General features: G+C 49.2%; 1 protein-coding gene across 1 annotated transcript in view; it reads left to right on the top strand.

The window, feature by feature from the left end:
• Nucleotides 1-3,774: 3,774 nt before the first annotated feature.
• Fbxo41 (F-box protein 41) overlaps nt 3,775-16,088 on the top strand; it is a 30,524-nt gene continuing 18,210 nt past the window's right edge. Inside the window, exon 1 of the mRNA XM_028860197.2 lies at nt 3,775-4,082. The gene's annotated coding sequence lies outside the window, so the exon portion shown is untranslated. The remainder of the gene's footprint in view (nt 4,083-16,088) is intronic.

Below are 16,088 nucleotides of genomic sequence, written 5' to 3'. Positions count from 1 at the left end.
TCTCCTTCCATTCCATTACACAGAGCTCATGCTAGAAACTCCTTAGAACATCATTCATGGCATGATAGTGTCAGATTGACCAAAATACATACACCTGGGACAAGGAGATGGCTCTCGGCGTAAAAGTGCTACCAGCCACGAAGACTGATGGCTTGAGTTTATTGTCCCCAACCCACTTCAAAAGCCAGACACGGTGGGACAAACCTGTCATCCCAGCACTCCCCCCATAAAATAGGAGTTGGAGACAAGAAAACCATAGGAGAATTGCCTGCAAGTTCATGGGCAGCTAGCATGGAGTCTGCAGGACACCAGCGGTAAGGCAAGAGAGACCCTGCCTTGACAGACTGGAAGGAGAGAAATTACTCCTCTAACCGCCACACACAAGCCATGACACACATGAGCCCACACTTGCATGTATGTATACGCACTAAATAGATAGTTTAAAGTCACATACGCGTGGGTCATGGTGACACATGCTCTTAATCTTAGCACTCTGAAGGCAGAGGCAAAGTGGATCTCTGTCCGTTTGAGGCCAGCCTCTTCTGCGTGGTGCATCTCAGGACAGCCAGGGCTAGGACAGCCTCACAGAGAGACCTTGTCTCAAAACCAAAACAAAATCGCACACATAAAGGTTAGAGATGGCTCAGTAGTTAAAAGCACTTATTGCTACCAGAATGGACCTGAGTTCAGTTTCCAGAACCCACATGGCAGCTGATAACCACCTGTGACTCCAGCTCCAGAGCTCATGCTCTCTTCTGGCCACTGAGGGCACCTACACACATATGCACACACAAACATACATGTAACCAAAAATAAGTCTTTTAAAAAACAACCACATACACTGTGAGGGTAAACCCTTTCACATCTGAATTCACCTTCCTCTATCATCTCTCTGTCCTTTTTTGTTTGTTTGTTTGTTTTTTTTTTCCGAGACAGGGTTTCTTTATGTAGTTTTGGTGCCTGTCCTGGATCTTGCTCTGTAGACCAGGCTGGCCTCAAACTCACAGAGATCCACCTGGCTCTGCCACCAGAGTGCTGAGGATTAAAGGCATGCGCCACCACTGCCCGGCCCCTCCATCACCTCTTTATCCTCTTCCTTTCCTATCTAATACCCAAATGTTCCCACCTTTGAGCTCCCTCTGAGGTAGATGGTTGATCCACACAACCTCCAGCTCACCAAGTCGACCCAGTCCACTTAAAGATTGAATCACTGTTCTGACTAGTTCACAGAAGAGGAAGAGAGAAGGAAGGTAGCCAGAGAGCATGAAGCTGGGAAAGATGGGGAGATGAAAAGGGGCAGGATGGAGGCCCTGGCACAACATGGGGTCCTGGGAGTGGGCTGTACTGTACTTCTCATCAGATGGGACTGCCTGATTCGTAATTCATGATTCCCTGCCTTAGCCTTGGGAGCCCTAGATGGGTTTGTCACTGAGCACTCGTTCTTTTGGTTTCTCTGGCCCACATGGAGTGAGATTCACATTTTTAGAACAGTGGTTCCCATAACAACCAAGCAGGAACTGTTGTCTGTGAAATATAGCATGGTCACACATGCGCACATGCATATATGTGTGCACATGTTGGAATTCATGTGTGTACTTACGTGCATAGGGACAGCACACCCACCTTCACATACACACATGTACATCCACATGCATACATAACCATACACATGTGCATCTCTATATACTTGCACAGCCACTGGTGTATCCATACAAATCCATGTGTACACATACACAAAACACATACAAGCACACTCCTTGCTGTAAATTGTTTTTGTATAGTCATCACAAGGGCAATATCATAACAAAGGTGGAGCCAGGACGGTATAGAGATACTTTGGGCTCGCTATGAAAACAGGTGAAAGAATCCAGTCTGCATTTGGAGATAGCAGGTTCGGGAACTTCACTGGAGCAGAGAGATGGCATGAGGGTGCATGGTTTGACCAGAGGATGAACTGAGTATTTTGCATTCCAGTTCTGGCCCTGCCATTCATTGACCTCTGAACTTTAGCCTCTCCTGCAGAAGTGGGTGCATTTTATCATTTCTGTGACAAAAACCATGATATGAGCAACTTGGCAGGAAGGACTTATCTTGCCTCCCCGTTTGATAGGACACCGTCCAGCATGTCCAGGAAAGCACGGCAGTGGGAGTATTTGGCAGCTGCTCACATTGTGGCCCCAGTGAGAAGGAGACAGCAGTGAGTGCTGGTGTTTAACTCACTTCCTCCTTTTTATTCAGTTTGGGGCCTCAGGGCATGAGACCGTGCTGTGCACAGGGAGGGTCTTCTCAATTAAACTTCTCTCTAAACCCCCTTTCAGACAGACCCATAGGTGGTTACAAACTCAGTCAAGTTGACAGAGGATGAACCATCACAGTGGGGATAAAAATAGTTTCTGGGGTTGGAGAGATGGCTCAGAGGTTAAGAGCACTGGCTGCTCTTCCAGAGGACCAGGGTTCAATTCCCAGCAACCACATGGCAGCTCACAACTGTCTGTAACTCCAGTTCCAGGGGACCTAATACCTGCGTACAGACAGACACGCAGACAAACATCAATGTACATAAATACAAAGAACAGTTTCTGCTTGGTCACTCTATTGGAAAGTGAATGATGTGTATGAAGATGATTAGCATGATGATGATGCCGGGTTCATGATTGACAGGAACTTATTTAAGTCTTAGAAGAAGTGATTTCCCTTATCACCCTAAGACTTCCTGAAGGTGGAAAGACATCAGAGCTTCTTGTTAGATTTATCCTTCCCCCTAAATCACCTGACAGGTACTACAGACCCCTCCCTGGTACTCCACGTCCCTGGGGCCTCTGCCCTCTCAGGAGTGGGATGGGATCAGTGGTAGTCATCCAAAGCCTCCAATTTACTGGAGAGTCTCGAAGCTATGTCGGGCATTTTGCTCTGCTACAGGCCCTGGTGCAGCCCAGCTGGGACACCACTGCGTGTTAGAAGAACCATCTCCCTTTTCCTCATCCAAAGCTCAGTTTAGTCCTGGCCTTGCCCAAGGGTGAGTGGGGTGGGGGTTGTTTTGTTTTTTCCTTTTCCAGCTCAACTTCAGCCCTGAGGACTTCCTCTAGCACAGAACAATTTACAGCATGGAGTGTGCCTACCCCAGCAGCTAGGTAGGCTTGAAGCCAAGGGTGAGGGGCCTTCTGGATGTTTCAGGGTTGAGCATCCTGGAAGCGGTGGGTTTGTCTGGAGCAAAGCAGTGCATATTCCCTGCTTCTTTCCGTTTGTAGGTCCACAAGAGGATGGAGGTAACACAACACAGTGTGGCCCAGCTGCAGCCAAATCTTCCCAAAGACCACACCTCCGGCCTGAGGTCAACGAGTGCACAACCCGCACGTGGGCACACGGCCAGTACTTGGGCTCAGAGCCCAAAAGGCCGCTGAAGAACTGTGGTGTGTGTCGTAGCGCCCGTGCCAGCCTTTTTTTTTTTTTTTTTTCCCCGGTCCTCAGAACCACCCATCCAAGATGGGCTCCCCACTGGGTGCAGGCCAAGCCTGTGGGGGTGGGTTAGAGTGGATAGGCCCTGATGAAAGGTGGGCAGCAGAGGCCATAGCTGGAAGCTCCGAGGCACAGGAATGCCTGAGTGGTGGTCCTTGGAGGGAAGGCTGCACCCCCGCCCCCGCCCCGGCGGCACCCATCCCCCACCCGAGCCACCAGCTTCTGCGGAAAACGTGGGGTCCCGGCGCAGCCGCTCCTGGCTGCATCTGCCGCTCCCCGCTTGCTGGAGAGCCCGCCCCGGAGGAGGGGCCGGCTCCGCCCCACCTCCCTGCCGCCTCCCTCCCTGTCTCCTGGCTGCGCCCGGGCCGAGCGCCCCCTCCTCTCTTCCCCTCCTCCCTGCGTACCCCGCCCGTGATCGCATCGCGAACCCCTCCCGCCGCGCGGGGCTGGGGGACTCGGCCGCCCCCGCCCCACCTGGGAGGCGGCGGCGGCCAGCCTAGGCTGCAGTGGGGACCGAGATCCGAGGCCCGGTGGCGGCCCTGCATCTGGACCGGGCACGCGGGGTCTGTGCCTCTGCGCCCCCAGCCCAGGGCCGCGGTGCCTTGCCTTGCCGCGGACTGGAGGAGGTAAGGGCAAGTCTGGGGCGCGCTGCGGGACTGCTCCTGGAGAGGCTAGGCGGGGAGGACCTCAGCCGCGGCACCCTCCTTCCATGCCTTCAATCCTGCTGCCCTCCTGAGGCCGCGAGGCCGCTAGAACTGGGAGGGATTCTGGGCAGGCCAGGCTTCAGGCAGCCAAGGGGTTAATTTAAGAAATTAAAATCAGAACGGGTTTGAGACCAGGCTTCCCCTCCCCCCTCCCGCCTGTCGCTGCCCTAGCCTTGTTGTGGGGCGGGGGCGGCCTCCAGAAAAAAAACCCACTGGGGACTCTGGACTTTGGAGAGGGAGAAGGGGGAGTGCCCTGAAACCCCAGCCCTCTCCACCTGCTGGTGATGGCATGGGGGAGGGTCTTGGTCCCGAGGCCTGGCGGGGCACCTGTACCGTTGTCGGTGCGTGCCGATGTGCACGTGTGATCGTCTGGAGGTGTTCATATGTGTGCACGCAGGTTTCTGCCTCCCCACACCCCAGTGCCTGTGCGGGTGACTGTGCCCACAGTATCTCCGGAGGTGTGGGCTCCACTCCATCGCCTTGCATGTGTGATAGATAGATACTGTGTGCACTGTCTACAGTCTGCCTAGAGAACCGAGTGAGGCCTATCCCCTCCCTTTGGTTGAGCCTGCGGTGAGGGGCTCATACGGTTTTCCGGGTGTGGGATCCAGGTGCTGGAGCTTGTGTATGTGTGTGACCTTGGGAGGCGTGTGCATGTTTGCAGGACCACGAGAGGGGGTGCTTAGAACAGAAGGCAGTGTGGCAGGGCGGCTGTATTGACTCCTGTAGGTCTTTACCAGGCTGGGGAGCCCTTCTGCAGGCACCCAGTTTGGGGTTGTAGCTGCAGAGCCGAGGCCTGGGCTTCTTGGAGGGTTGGAAGGCTTTAGACAGGCAGGGCATTCCTTTTATTCTCCACCCACTGGGGCATAATGGGGGTATAATGTGGACACCTCCAGCAGCCTCTTCATCCTCAGAATGCCTCCACCTGCTGGCAGAGGCCTCCTGAAAACACCTAGTTTCGAGCTCTTTGGGCTTCTAGGTCCATCTAACAACACCCAAACCTTCCTCCCTCGTTTGTGTGTTTTCCAGCTTCTCTGCTTCTTTCCTGTATGTGGGTTTTACATGGGAGGAGGAGGAGGAGGAGGAGAAGGAGGAGGAGGAGGAGGAGGAGGGAAGTGCTCCTGGGCTCCGAAGGCCAAGTGGGAGGGTGAGAGGATGTCCTGGGTAGGTCAGGCAGGAAGTTGGGGGCCATATGGGGGAGTCACCCAAAAAAAACAACAAACTAGGCTAGCTTTTCAATTTTGCCTGATCTGGACACAGCTGGTGGGACAGAGAGCCGTGAAGTGTACACATTTGTTCCTACACTTAGGCATGCCTACCTTTTAGGGAGGGAGTATTTGTAAGGGGTGGTGAAGGTCGTCAAAACGTAGTGGTTATCTTGCCTCTGTGTTTCCCTAGACCTTCCTTCCTCCTGAGAACATCTCAGGACTGGTATGAACATCCCACTCTCAGCCGGAAGGAAGGTAGCAGAGACCACGCGTCGGTCAGGAAGTGCTGTGTTCAAATCCTTGCTTGTCACTGCTTTTGTTACTCACTACTATGTGACAAACACCCCCAGACTTTGGAAACTTGGAATAGCAATTATTTGTTTGTTTGTTTACTTATTTCAGTGCTGAGAACTGAACTCCAGACCTTGCACATACTAGGCAAATGATCTACCATTAGGCTTAAAGTTGCAACCTGCCTATCAATCAGTTATTTAGGATTCCAGTCAGGTCACCACTAACAGTGACACTATTTGGTCTATGTCTCGCCTGCGGCTGTGGCTATGGGGCCTGGGGATGTCACCTGGAATCACATACACAGCCTGTTAAGGTGGCCTCTCAGCCCCCAAGGCCTCCTTCCACAGTAGCCTCCGATAATTCTAGACAGCGGGGATCTAGCAGCTGGATCCCAGGGCTCGCTAAGAGGGAGCATTCCAAGATGACAAGTCCTGATGTACAACGGCGTATCTGACTTCTGCTTGCACGAAGCTTGCTGATGTCCATCTGGCCATGCCATGAATCAGTGTGGGAGAGCACCACATAAGGGCAACACTAGAAGACTTGATTCATCAGAGGTTCTCACGTGGCACCAATTTGTTACAAGTCTTTATTGGCCACGGGCAATCTGAGCCTTCGCTTCCTCATTCCAGAATCGAAGCACGATAATGTCCCAGAAATAATGAGTAGGTAGACACAGGTTCACTGTTTTCTTAAACTGCGGGCACCTGTGGGCCTTGGGCTTGACTGGCATCTTGCATTGGGCACATGGCATATAGAGTAAAGCAGGTGATCCTAAAACCTCAGCTCAACTAGAGCAAACCATGGGAATGAGAAGACAGTGAGCTCGGACCTCCTAGTAAGTGACGAGGGAGCCACCATGCTTTACAAGTTCATGCTTGGGTTGATTTAACCAGTTTATCTAGTTGCATGATGGGGAGTGTCAAAAATTGCTTTGGTTGAGCAACGGAGAGACGGCTCGGCAGTTGAGAGCACTAGTTACTCTTGCAGAGGACCTGAGTTTGGTTCCCAGCACCCATATGATGACTCATAACTGTTTGAAACTCCAGTCCCAAGAGATTCAGTGCCCTCTTCTGATCAGAAATGCCCATACGTGCAGGCAAAACACACCTAAAAAATACATCTTTCTAAAAATTCATTTTAGAAAATTGCTTTGGCTGCATGAAATCTAATTTATCTATGATCTGGTAATTCCTCTAACAGTGTACTAGTGTATACTCTGTGAAGATGGTCATTTGTAGTGTCTCTGCCTGTAGAATGTAAGTAATGAGGGACCCGATGTATGTGCAGGTCAGTGACCCCCAGCTGTGGGACCTGCTGTCTTGGGAGTTTATAGTAAGGAAGGATTTGTGCTGTGACGGGGATTGAGGTGGAGGAGGTTGTCAGGGTGGAAAAGGTGGCATTTGAGCTGGGTCTACAAAACTCACCAGTTGGAGAACAGAGTTCTAAGAAGGGAGACCAGCATGGGGCTAGACCCGAGGATGTGACAGGGCCCAGTGCTTTCCAGTGGAGCAGAACCCTCATGGGGCTCACTGACGGTTTATGTGGAACAGGAGCAGAGACAAAAGCTGGTGCTGGCAAAGCCGAGGGCTGGTCAGCATGAGCCACCCTTGACGACAAGTATGGCAGGTGTACTTCGCTTCTGAGTGGCTGGGCTGGGGATCTCTTTGTTGATGCTTGCCTAGCATGCACCAGGCCCTGTATTTGATTGCTAGAACTATCCTAGCCTTCAGGAGGTGGAAGCAGGAGGATCAGAAACTCAAGATCGTCCTCAGCTACACAGCAAGTCTGAGACCCTCCTCCATTCCCCCGCTGCTTTTTTTTTTTAAGCAAACAGGGTCTCTTATTGAACCTAGCACTCACTAGTTGGCTAAGCTGGATGGCCATTGATTTACAGCGATCCTTTTGTCTCCGCCTTCCAGTTCTGGCATTATAGATGCACACTGCCACACTGAACTTTTTGTGAGAGGATCTGAATTCAGGGCTTCGTGCTCCTGAAGCCAGCCCTTCTCCACAGCCCCTGTTTTACGTTATAAGTGACATACATGACGGGGTAGATGCTTGCAAAAGGCTTCAGAAGTCATGAGGATTGTCAGAGGAGTGAGTTAGAGTCCACACAGATGAGGAGCGAGGTCTGCACAGCAGCCGCGCCTATAGGAAAAGGAAGTCAACCATAGCAGACAGTGTGGGCCCAGGGTGGAGACGGAAGAGAGAGGCCGGAGGCGAGTCGCTGTCCAGGGTGCTGAGCAGATACCGCAGCTGTCGGTTGAGAATTGTAGGAAAGGCAAGTTTTAGAGTGTGGACATTGGTATTGTGAGGTTAGTCTTAGCCACTTTAAGCTTTGGGCTGTCAACACTGAGATAGAACCCATTTCATTCTCTATGATCCCTTTTCATTCATTTTGAGTTTAAAGGAAAAAAGAAGAAGAGGGAAGGAGAAAGGAAGGACCTCTTAGCATGGTTTCAGGCCCAAGACCTTATTTGTATCTCTGACCTATGGAAGTGGGTTATCTCTAAGATGTTCATTCTCTCTAATCTTAAAAAAAATGCTCCCGGATTCTCCCACACTGCTTCCTTCCCGGCGCAGGGAACTCCTGTCCACTCGGTGCCATGCCCACAGCAGCCAGGCGCATTAAAGCAGCCATCTTAGCAGTCCCCAGCGGGCCTTCCTCAGCTCCAGGCCAGTGTGAGCTTGCCCACTCCTTCCAGATCACATCCGCACCTCCCCAAGTTTCCGGCCGGAACTCCTGTTTCTGCTGTTGGTTCCCGAGAAGTCCTTGGCTCTTCTCTCTCCTTTGTCTCTTCTTTCTCTATTTGCCACCCTGGGCTTGCTTTTCCAGTATTATTTTTTTTAATGTGTCCATTTGGGGCTGGAGAGATGACTAAATGGTTAAGAGTGCTTGTTGCTCTTGCAGACAACCCACCCACTTGGTGGCTCACAACCATCACAACTGTAGTTCCAGGGGGTCTGATGCTCTTTTCTGCCCTCCAAGGATACCGCACACACTTGGTGCACTGATACATATTCAGGCAAAACACTCATACACATAAAATATAAATAGGTAAGCCTAACTTTTTGTTCGGTTGTTTTTTCTTTTTTGTTTGTTTGTTTGTTTGTTTGTTTTTCGAGACAGGGTTTCTCTGTGTAGCCCTGGCTGTCCTGAAACTTGCCCTGTAGACCAGGCTGGCCTTGAACTCAGAGATCCACCTGCCTCTGCCTCCCAAGTGACAGGATTAAAAGCATTCACCACTACCACCCAATTTAAGCCTAATTTTTTTTTTTAATGCTTAAGTTAAATAAAATTTTGAGACATGTTTTTATGTAGCTTTGGCTGGCCTCAAACTTGCTACGTAGCTGTAAATGACTTTAAACTCATAATCCTGCCTCTGCCTTGAAACTGCTGGGTTTACAGGCATTGACACTACATCTGGTCAGTAATGTATTTAATTTTTTTAATTGCACTCATTTGTGTGTAGTCGCATGCAATTGGATGTGCATATGGACAACTTGTGGGAGTCCATTTTCTCTTTCCACCATGAGGACCCCAGTTATCAGGATTGTAGCACGTACCTTTACCCACTGAATGATCTTACTATCCCCAATAATGTATTTCAGGCTACATACTGCAAAGTAGGTCCAAATAGCTTTGTGTTTGTTTTGTACTACAATTATTCCTAAGTACATGCATGTTTTGCCTGCACGTATGTCTGTATGTATGCACTACATGTGTCTGTGGAGGCCAAAAGCAAGCTTCAGACTCCTCAGAACTGGAGTTACAGACAGTTGTGAGCCTCCGTGTGGATACTGGGAACCAAACTCAGGTCCTTTGGAAGAGCAACAAGTGCTCTTAACTACTGAGCTGTCCCTTCAGCCCCTGCCCCCGTTTTTTTGTTTTTGTTTTTCTGTTTTTGTTTGTTTGTTTGTTTGCTTTTTGGCTTTTGTTTGGTTCTGTTTTGAGACAGGGTCTCACTCTGTAGCCCTGGCTGGCCTGGACCTTTCTATGTAAAACAGGCTGATTTTTGAACTCACAGAGATCCACCTGCCTCTACCTCCCAAATGCCAGGATTAAAGGCTTGTGGCACCGTACCCAACTCTTTTAATTATGTGGATGTGGGGTTTACATTTGCCTTCAGGTCAGAAGAGATCATCAGAGGCCCTGGAGCCACAGTTAGATGTGGTTATGAGCTGCCTGAAGTGGGTCCTGGGGATTGAATTTAGGTCCTCTGTAAGAGCAGTGTGTGCTCTTAATCACAGAGGTTTCTGTTCATCTCCCATACTGTTTTGACATACTATCTTCTACCCAAGTTTGCCTCAGGACGTCACCAGCTACTTGGAGGAAAAGACTGGATCTTGTTTATCTGTGTGACCTGCATATGCCTAGCACAACACCCGTGTAGTGCATGGCACTGAACAGGTACTCAGTAAGTGGACACAGAATGAATTCATGTTTAGCTACAGCTTAGGTAAGAAGTGCAGACTGGGGCTGGAGAGATGGCTCAGAGGTTAAGAGCACCGACTGCCCTTCCAGAGGTCCTGAGTTCAATTCCCAGCAACCACATGGTGGTGGCTCACAACCATCTGTAATGAGATCTGGCGCCCTCCTCTGTATATATACATAATAAATAAATAAATCTTTAAAAAAAAAAAAAAGAAGTACAGACTGATTGATTAGGTGAGAAGAGGGATGGGGTTTTTTTTGTTGTTGTTGTTTTGTTTTTTGGTTTTTTTTTTTTTTTTTTTTTTTTTTTTTGGTTTGGTTTGGTTTGGGTTTTCGAGACAGGGTTTCTCTGTAGTTTTGGAGCCTTTCCTGGAACTCAATCAGTAGCCCAGGCTGGCCTCGAACTCACAGAGATCCTCCTGCCTCTGCCTCCCGAGTACTGGGATTAAAGGTGTGCTCCACCACCGCCCGGCTTAGAGAAGAGAGTTTTATTACAAGTGGCAAACGCAATGTTATTTAGTTTTTAAATTACATTATCTTGTGTGTGTTGTGTGTGCATACATACATGTTCTACGGCCGTAGAAGAGAGCGGTCAGAGGACAGTTCCATATGTGGGTCCTGGGGGTCAAACTCGGGTTACCAGGCTTGGTGACAAGAACCTTTATCTGCTGTGCATCTCACCAGCCCCCAGTTTTATTTTTAACAATAAAATATCTTCACACTTCCTGTAACTATGAGGAGGGTAGATGAATGGGCTTTTGGCATAACTGCATCCAGGTTCTCAGGAAAGTGGGGCTGACTCTCCAGCTCCTGGCTCCACCTCACTGGGTGTTTGCATGTTTTTCCTTCCGTGCATGGACTTTCTCGGTGTGGTCAGGCAGTCTGGCCTCTGATGTCCTTCTTCTCATCCATGCTTCAGTGGAGAGTGCACAGTTTCCCAGAGTGCTTCATCCTAGCATGTGATCACAAAAGGAAAGGGGGACCCCTCCCCCCATTTCCCAATGAAGGACTGTAGTGGCTCAGTTTGAGGAATGTACATACTCATCCCTGGGTCAGTCATTATAACCAAGGAAGTAGGACTAGGTCATGTCTCCACTTCCTAGGCATATGGAGTGTAAAGGGGCAGCTCAACAAAGACAAGCGGAGATGCTGCCATGACCACATAGTGAGCAGTTGAAATAATAATAATGTCTACTGCAGGACTCGGCAGCAGACGCCACAGAGTGAGACGGCCTCTGCTTCTTTCCGCAGCAGCCACAGGTGAGACTGACTGGAGACACTCCGCTCAGATGGGCCTAAATGTAATAAATACATAATAAATGAGTAAAATCCCTCCAGTGAGTTCAGCCTGCAGAATCCTAGCCAAAGAAAACCTTAAGTTGGGCTTGGAAAGAAAGGCACCCTGAGATTGGCGTTTTGGATGAGAGAAGCAGTGTGGCAAGGGATAGAGCCAGGCAGAAACGGGGTGGGGGGCAGTTCTCGGGGCTGTGGTAGTTGTTAGGTTGGGAGAACCAGAGCACAAATGAGGATCTGACTAGTCTGCCCCCGGTGCTCAGAGTACAGAGTAGAGGCTGGAATCTACATAGATGATGAAAGTCACATTGTCATTTTTTTCTTTTCTCATCCCACACTACCTTCCATCACCTTTTCCCCCTTTTTTCCTGTGTGTGTATATTTTTGTATGTGTGTCACTCGGGTATGTGTGCGTATGCCCACATGCACTGGTCCGGAGTTGGTTGATGTTAAGAGTCATCCCCATCACTCGTTCACCTTAGAAGCTGAGGCAGACTTCCTCAAACCTGGAGCAGTCTGATGTCTGGTCTTGAAACCTAACTTGCTCTGGGGAACCGTGTGTCTGCCTTCTGATGCTGGAATCACAGGCAGGCAGGCAGCCATGCCCGCCAGGCATTTATGGGGGTTTCTGGGGATCTGAACTCTGGTCTTCACACTTGCCCGGCTAGCGCTTAACCGCTGAGCCATCCTCCCAACCCCCATCGCCTTCTTGCTTGCATTCAGAGAAAGCTTCACACTCATGCGGAGGTGTGCAAAGTCTAGACAGGAATATTCTCAAGAACAGTTCACAGCCATGTCTCGGGTGCAGTAGGTGGAGGGCAGCTTCGGGGTGTCTGCTGGGGTAAAGAGCTACTGGGATATGAGTAGCCCCTCTTCTCACCCACTAGGTGCTCACCCACAGGCCTGCCACGCCCAGGTTTTGCCCTCTCCTTGATTTCTTGGAGCCTGGCTAGTAGGGTGCTACGAAGGCTGAAAAAAAAAATGTTCTTCAAGAGTGGGGAGGGGACAGGGAGAGAGTTGGAAGCGCGCTTAGGAGGCTGCTGCCCTTTGCAGGTCAGAACAGCCTTGCTCCCCACCAGCTGGATCTGTGAACTTGGAATCTCCAGGCCCACCGTGTGTGACAAACTTTTCTCGGGGAGACACTATCCAGCAACAGATCAAAGTATGGATGCCACCCAAGTCCAACTTGGTGAACCAATGAGTTTTATTGGGGTTACTTACAGAATATGGGTGAGGGGTTTACTAATACGAATATGGGCGAGGGGTCACTTACAGGAGCAAAAATGACTCCGACAGCTGTATCACCAAAGCCCACCCCAGCATGAGTGACAGCTCGCAAAGCCGGGGCTACACAGCCTGCAGGCAGCTAGCTCCACAGGCTGGAGAGTGTCTTTTCCAAGTGACTCAGTCGGTCTAAACCCCTTCCAGGCTCAGCTCCGCTGGTTTCTGCTTCTGGCAGGCAGCTGGTGGGGTCTCCAGGTCTTTCAGCCTGGCTTGTCGGAGAGTGACTCAGCGGGTTTCTTGTTTATTCTGGGAGAGAGGGAGGGGCCTAATGAATCTGGTCAGTTTCAGGACTTGCTGCAGCTATTTTGAGTTTTTCGCCTTCCAACTTAAAGCCTCCCCCCAGGATAGAATGTTTCAATTTCAGAGGAAACTTCTTCACATTTCCCCGCTTTGTCTGTCTGGCCTGTGATAGCTAATCTATTCAGGTCTTCTGTTTCTTTTTCTTTTCTCCTTTTTTCTTGTTTTGGGAGACAGGGTTTCTCTGTGTAGCCCTGGCTGTTCTGGAATTTGCTCTGTAGAACAGGCTGGCCTTGAACTCACAGAGATCCTCCTACCTCTGCCTCCTGAGTGCTGCGATACAGGCATGTACCACCATGCCTGTTTAAGGTTTTCTGTTTCTTATCCAGTCAGTTTGAGGTTTTATATTTTTCTAGAAAAGCATTCAGCTCATTCAGATTTTCAAGATTTTGAGCCAAGAGTTATACCTAGTAGTATTTCCATAATTGAAAAAAATTATCTGCATGCAAGTCACATCCCTCCTCTCGTTAATAGTGTTATATATGTATTCTTGTCCTATCTGTCTGTCTATCTATCATTGATGTTTTCTAGAAAGCCATTTTTTGAATTGACTTCTATTGGCCAGTCTTTAGATTTCAGTATACTTAGAGGACAGTGATACTGGCACAATTACTAAGCATTTAATGGCTTTAGATTTTTCATGTGGTGCTGGGAATTGAATCCGGTGCTTGTGTATGTGAGACGTGTGCTTTACCAGCTGAGCTATTCGCCAGCATCAATTACCAAATATTTGTTTAAAATGAAAGAAGGAAGGTTAGCCAGTTAAGTCAGGTGTGGCACAGAAGTCCGGTCAGATTAGCATTTTGGAGACGGAGGCAGGGAGGTCAGGAATTGAAGGCCAGCCTTGGCTACGTGAAACCCTATCTCCAAAGAGCAGAGAAGTGGGTGCAGAGATGGCTCATCAGTTAAGAGTGCTTGCTGACCTTCCAGAGGATCAGAGTCTGATCCCCAGTCCCATGTTGGGCAGCTCATAACCACCACCTTTAACTCCAGCTCCAGAGGATCTGCCTCTCTCTCCTGGTCTCCCGGACACCTACACTCTCATGCTTATTCCTACACACAGACACAAACACCTAAGTTAAAATGAAATACATCTTTTTTATGGGAGACAGAATCTAAATGTGAAAGGGACAGCCTGATGTGTTTGCACAGTTCCCAGTTTTTGTCAGATGTGGTGGCAGGGTTATTTGGTTAAAACCCTTGTGTAAACCTGGTGGTGGCCCATGCCTTTAATCCCAGCACTCGAGAGGCAGAGACAGGCGGATCTCTGTGAGTTCCAGGACAGCCAGGGCTGTTACACAGAGAAACTCTGTCTCGAAAAACCAAATAATAATAATAATATAAAACCTTTATTTAAAATATATTATGGGGACTAGCAAGATGGTTTAGTAATTAAGAGCACCTACTGTTCTTCCAGAGGACCTAGGTTTAAATGCCAGTACCCACATGATGGCCCCCATCTGTTTCCAGTTCTAGGAGAATCTAACACCCTCTTCTGGCCTCTGTAGGCACCAGGCACATAGTAGTGCAGAGACATAAATGCAGACAACACACTCATGCACATAAAAATTTAACTCCTGAGTACTAAAAGAACCCACGCATAATTGGTTCTAGCCTTTGGTGGGAACAGACAGCCAAGCATAACAAGAAAGTCAGAAATCATTCTAATTTTACTGAGGTATACTTTCAACATATCAATAAAAATAAAGTAAAAGCCAATCAACATACTTGAGAAAAATATTTGTAGTGCATAATGGACAAGAGGTCAATATTCTAAAAAGCCTTTGCAGATCAATAAGGAAATATGAATGTTCAATGTAAAAATGAGCAAAATTGGGCTGAGCGTGACGGACAGTGCTGTAATCTCAGCACTTGTAAGGCTGAAGCAAGAGGACTGTGCTTGTTTGAGGCCAAGCCTGGGTTCTATGGTGAGACCCTGTCTCCATCGAGATAGCTCAGTAGGCCATAGCACTTGCTGCTAACCCTGGCAGACCAGGTTCAGTCCCCAGAACCCACATGGAAGGAAGGTGAGAACCTTCTCCCACAGGTTGTCCTCTGATCTCCATGAGTGTTGAGGCCGATATGCACCCCTTCCAGCTTACACACACACACAATAGGTAAATAAACATAGTTTAATTTAAAACCGCCCCACCCCAAATAGCTTAGTGTATAGTCAACACTAAAGAGACACAGGTGACTGAAAATGGCGGGCAAGTGTCCGAGCTCTGCAATCAAAGAAACTCAGGTGAAGAAACCAGGCCAGTTTTCACTTTCAAGCTTGCAAGAGCACCCCGAGGCCAGACAGGAAGCTGAATTTGGCTGTGATGGGTAGGCAGTGGGGGGCCATGAAAAGAGTTTTGAACCGAAATCATCTACCGTAAGACAGGTCTGGAGCTGAGTGTGGAGGCAAATGCCTGTAATCCCAGCACTTTAGACAGTAACGCGGGAAGAGCGCAAGGAGCGGGCCAGCCCAACCTCGGCTAGAGCGAGACCGCGCCTCAAAAATAACAAAAACAATCATTTGAAAAAAAAAGGAAAAGAAAGGGAGGGCCCATGTCCTCACACAGGATGAAAGGGAGCTATGAGACCAGAGGCTAGCCCAGCAGCACCAGTGTGAGCAGGCCTTGGCCTGGAAGAGCACAAAGCATGGAAGGATGTCTGGGCTGAAAGCATCCCAAAGAGAGAAAAACCAAGATGGCGGGTGGTGTAGCTGGGAGGAGGGCGGGCAACGTTAAAGGAAACCAGGCTGCTGGGAGTGAGTGGGAGTTCCAAATAGGTTTTTGACACTAGAGCAGTGGTTCTCAACCTTCCTGATGCTGCAACCCTTTAATACAGTTCCTCATGTTATGGGGAACCCCCCACACACACACCATAAAATATTTCATTGTTACTTCATAACTGTAATTTGCTACTGTTATTAGTTGTAGTGTAAATATCTGTGTTTTCTGATGGTCTTAGGCAAACCCTGTGAATGGGTCGTTTGATCACCAGGGGGTCTGGACCCACTGGTTGAGAACCACTGATTTAGGTCTCTTTTTCTTTTGGGTTTTTTTCGAGACAGGGTTTCTCTATGTAGCCCTGGCTGTCCTGGCTCTTACTCTGTAGACCAGGCTG

The sequence above is a fragment of the Peromyscus leucopus genome, chromosome 3 (genome assembly GCF_004664715.2).
Source record: "Peromyscus leucopus breed LL Stock chromosome 3, UCI_PerLeu_2.1, whole genome shotgun sequence".
Classification (NCBI taxonomy): Eukaryota; Metazoa; Chordata; class Mammalia; order Rodentia; family Cricetidae; genus Peromyscus; species Peromyscus leucopus.
This window is presented reverse-complemented; position numbering and strand designations above follow the sequence as displayed.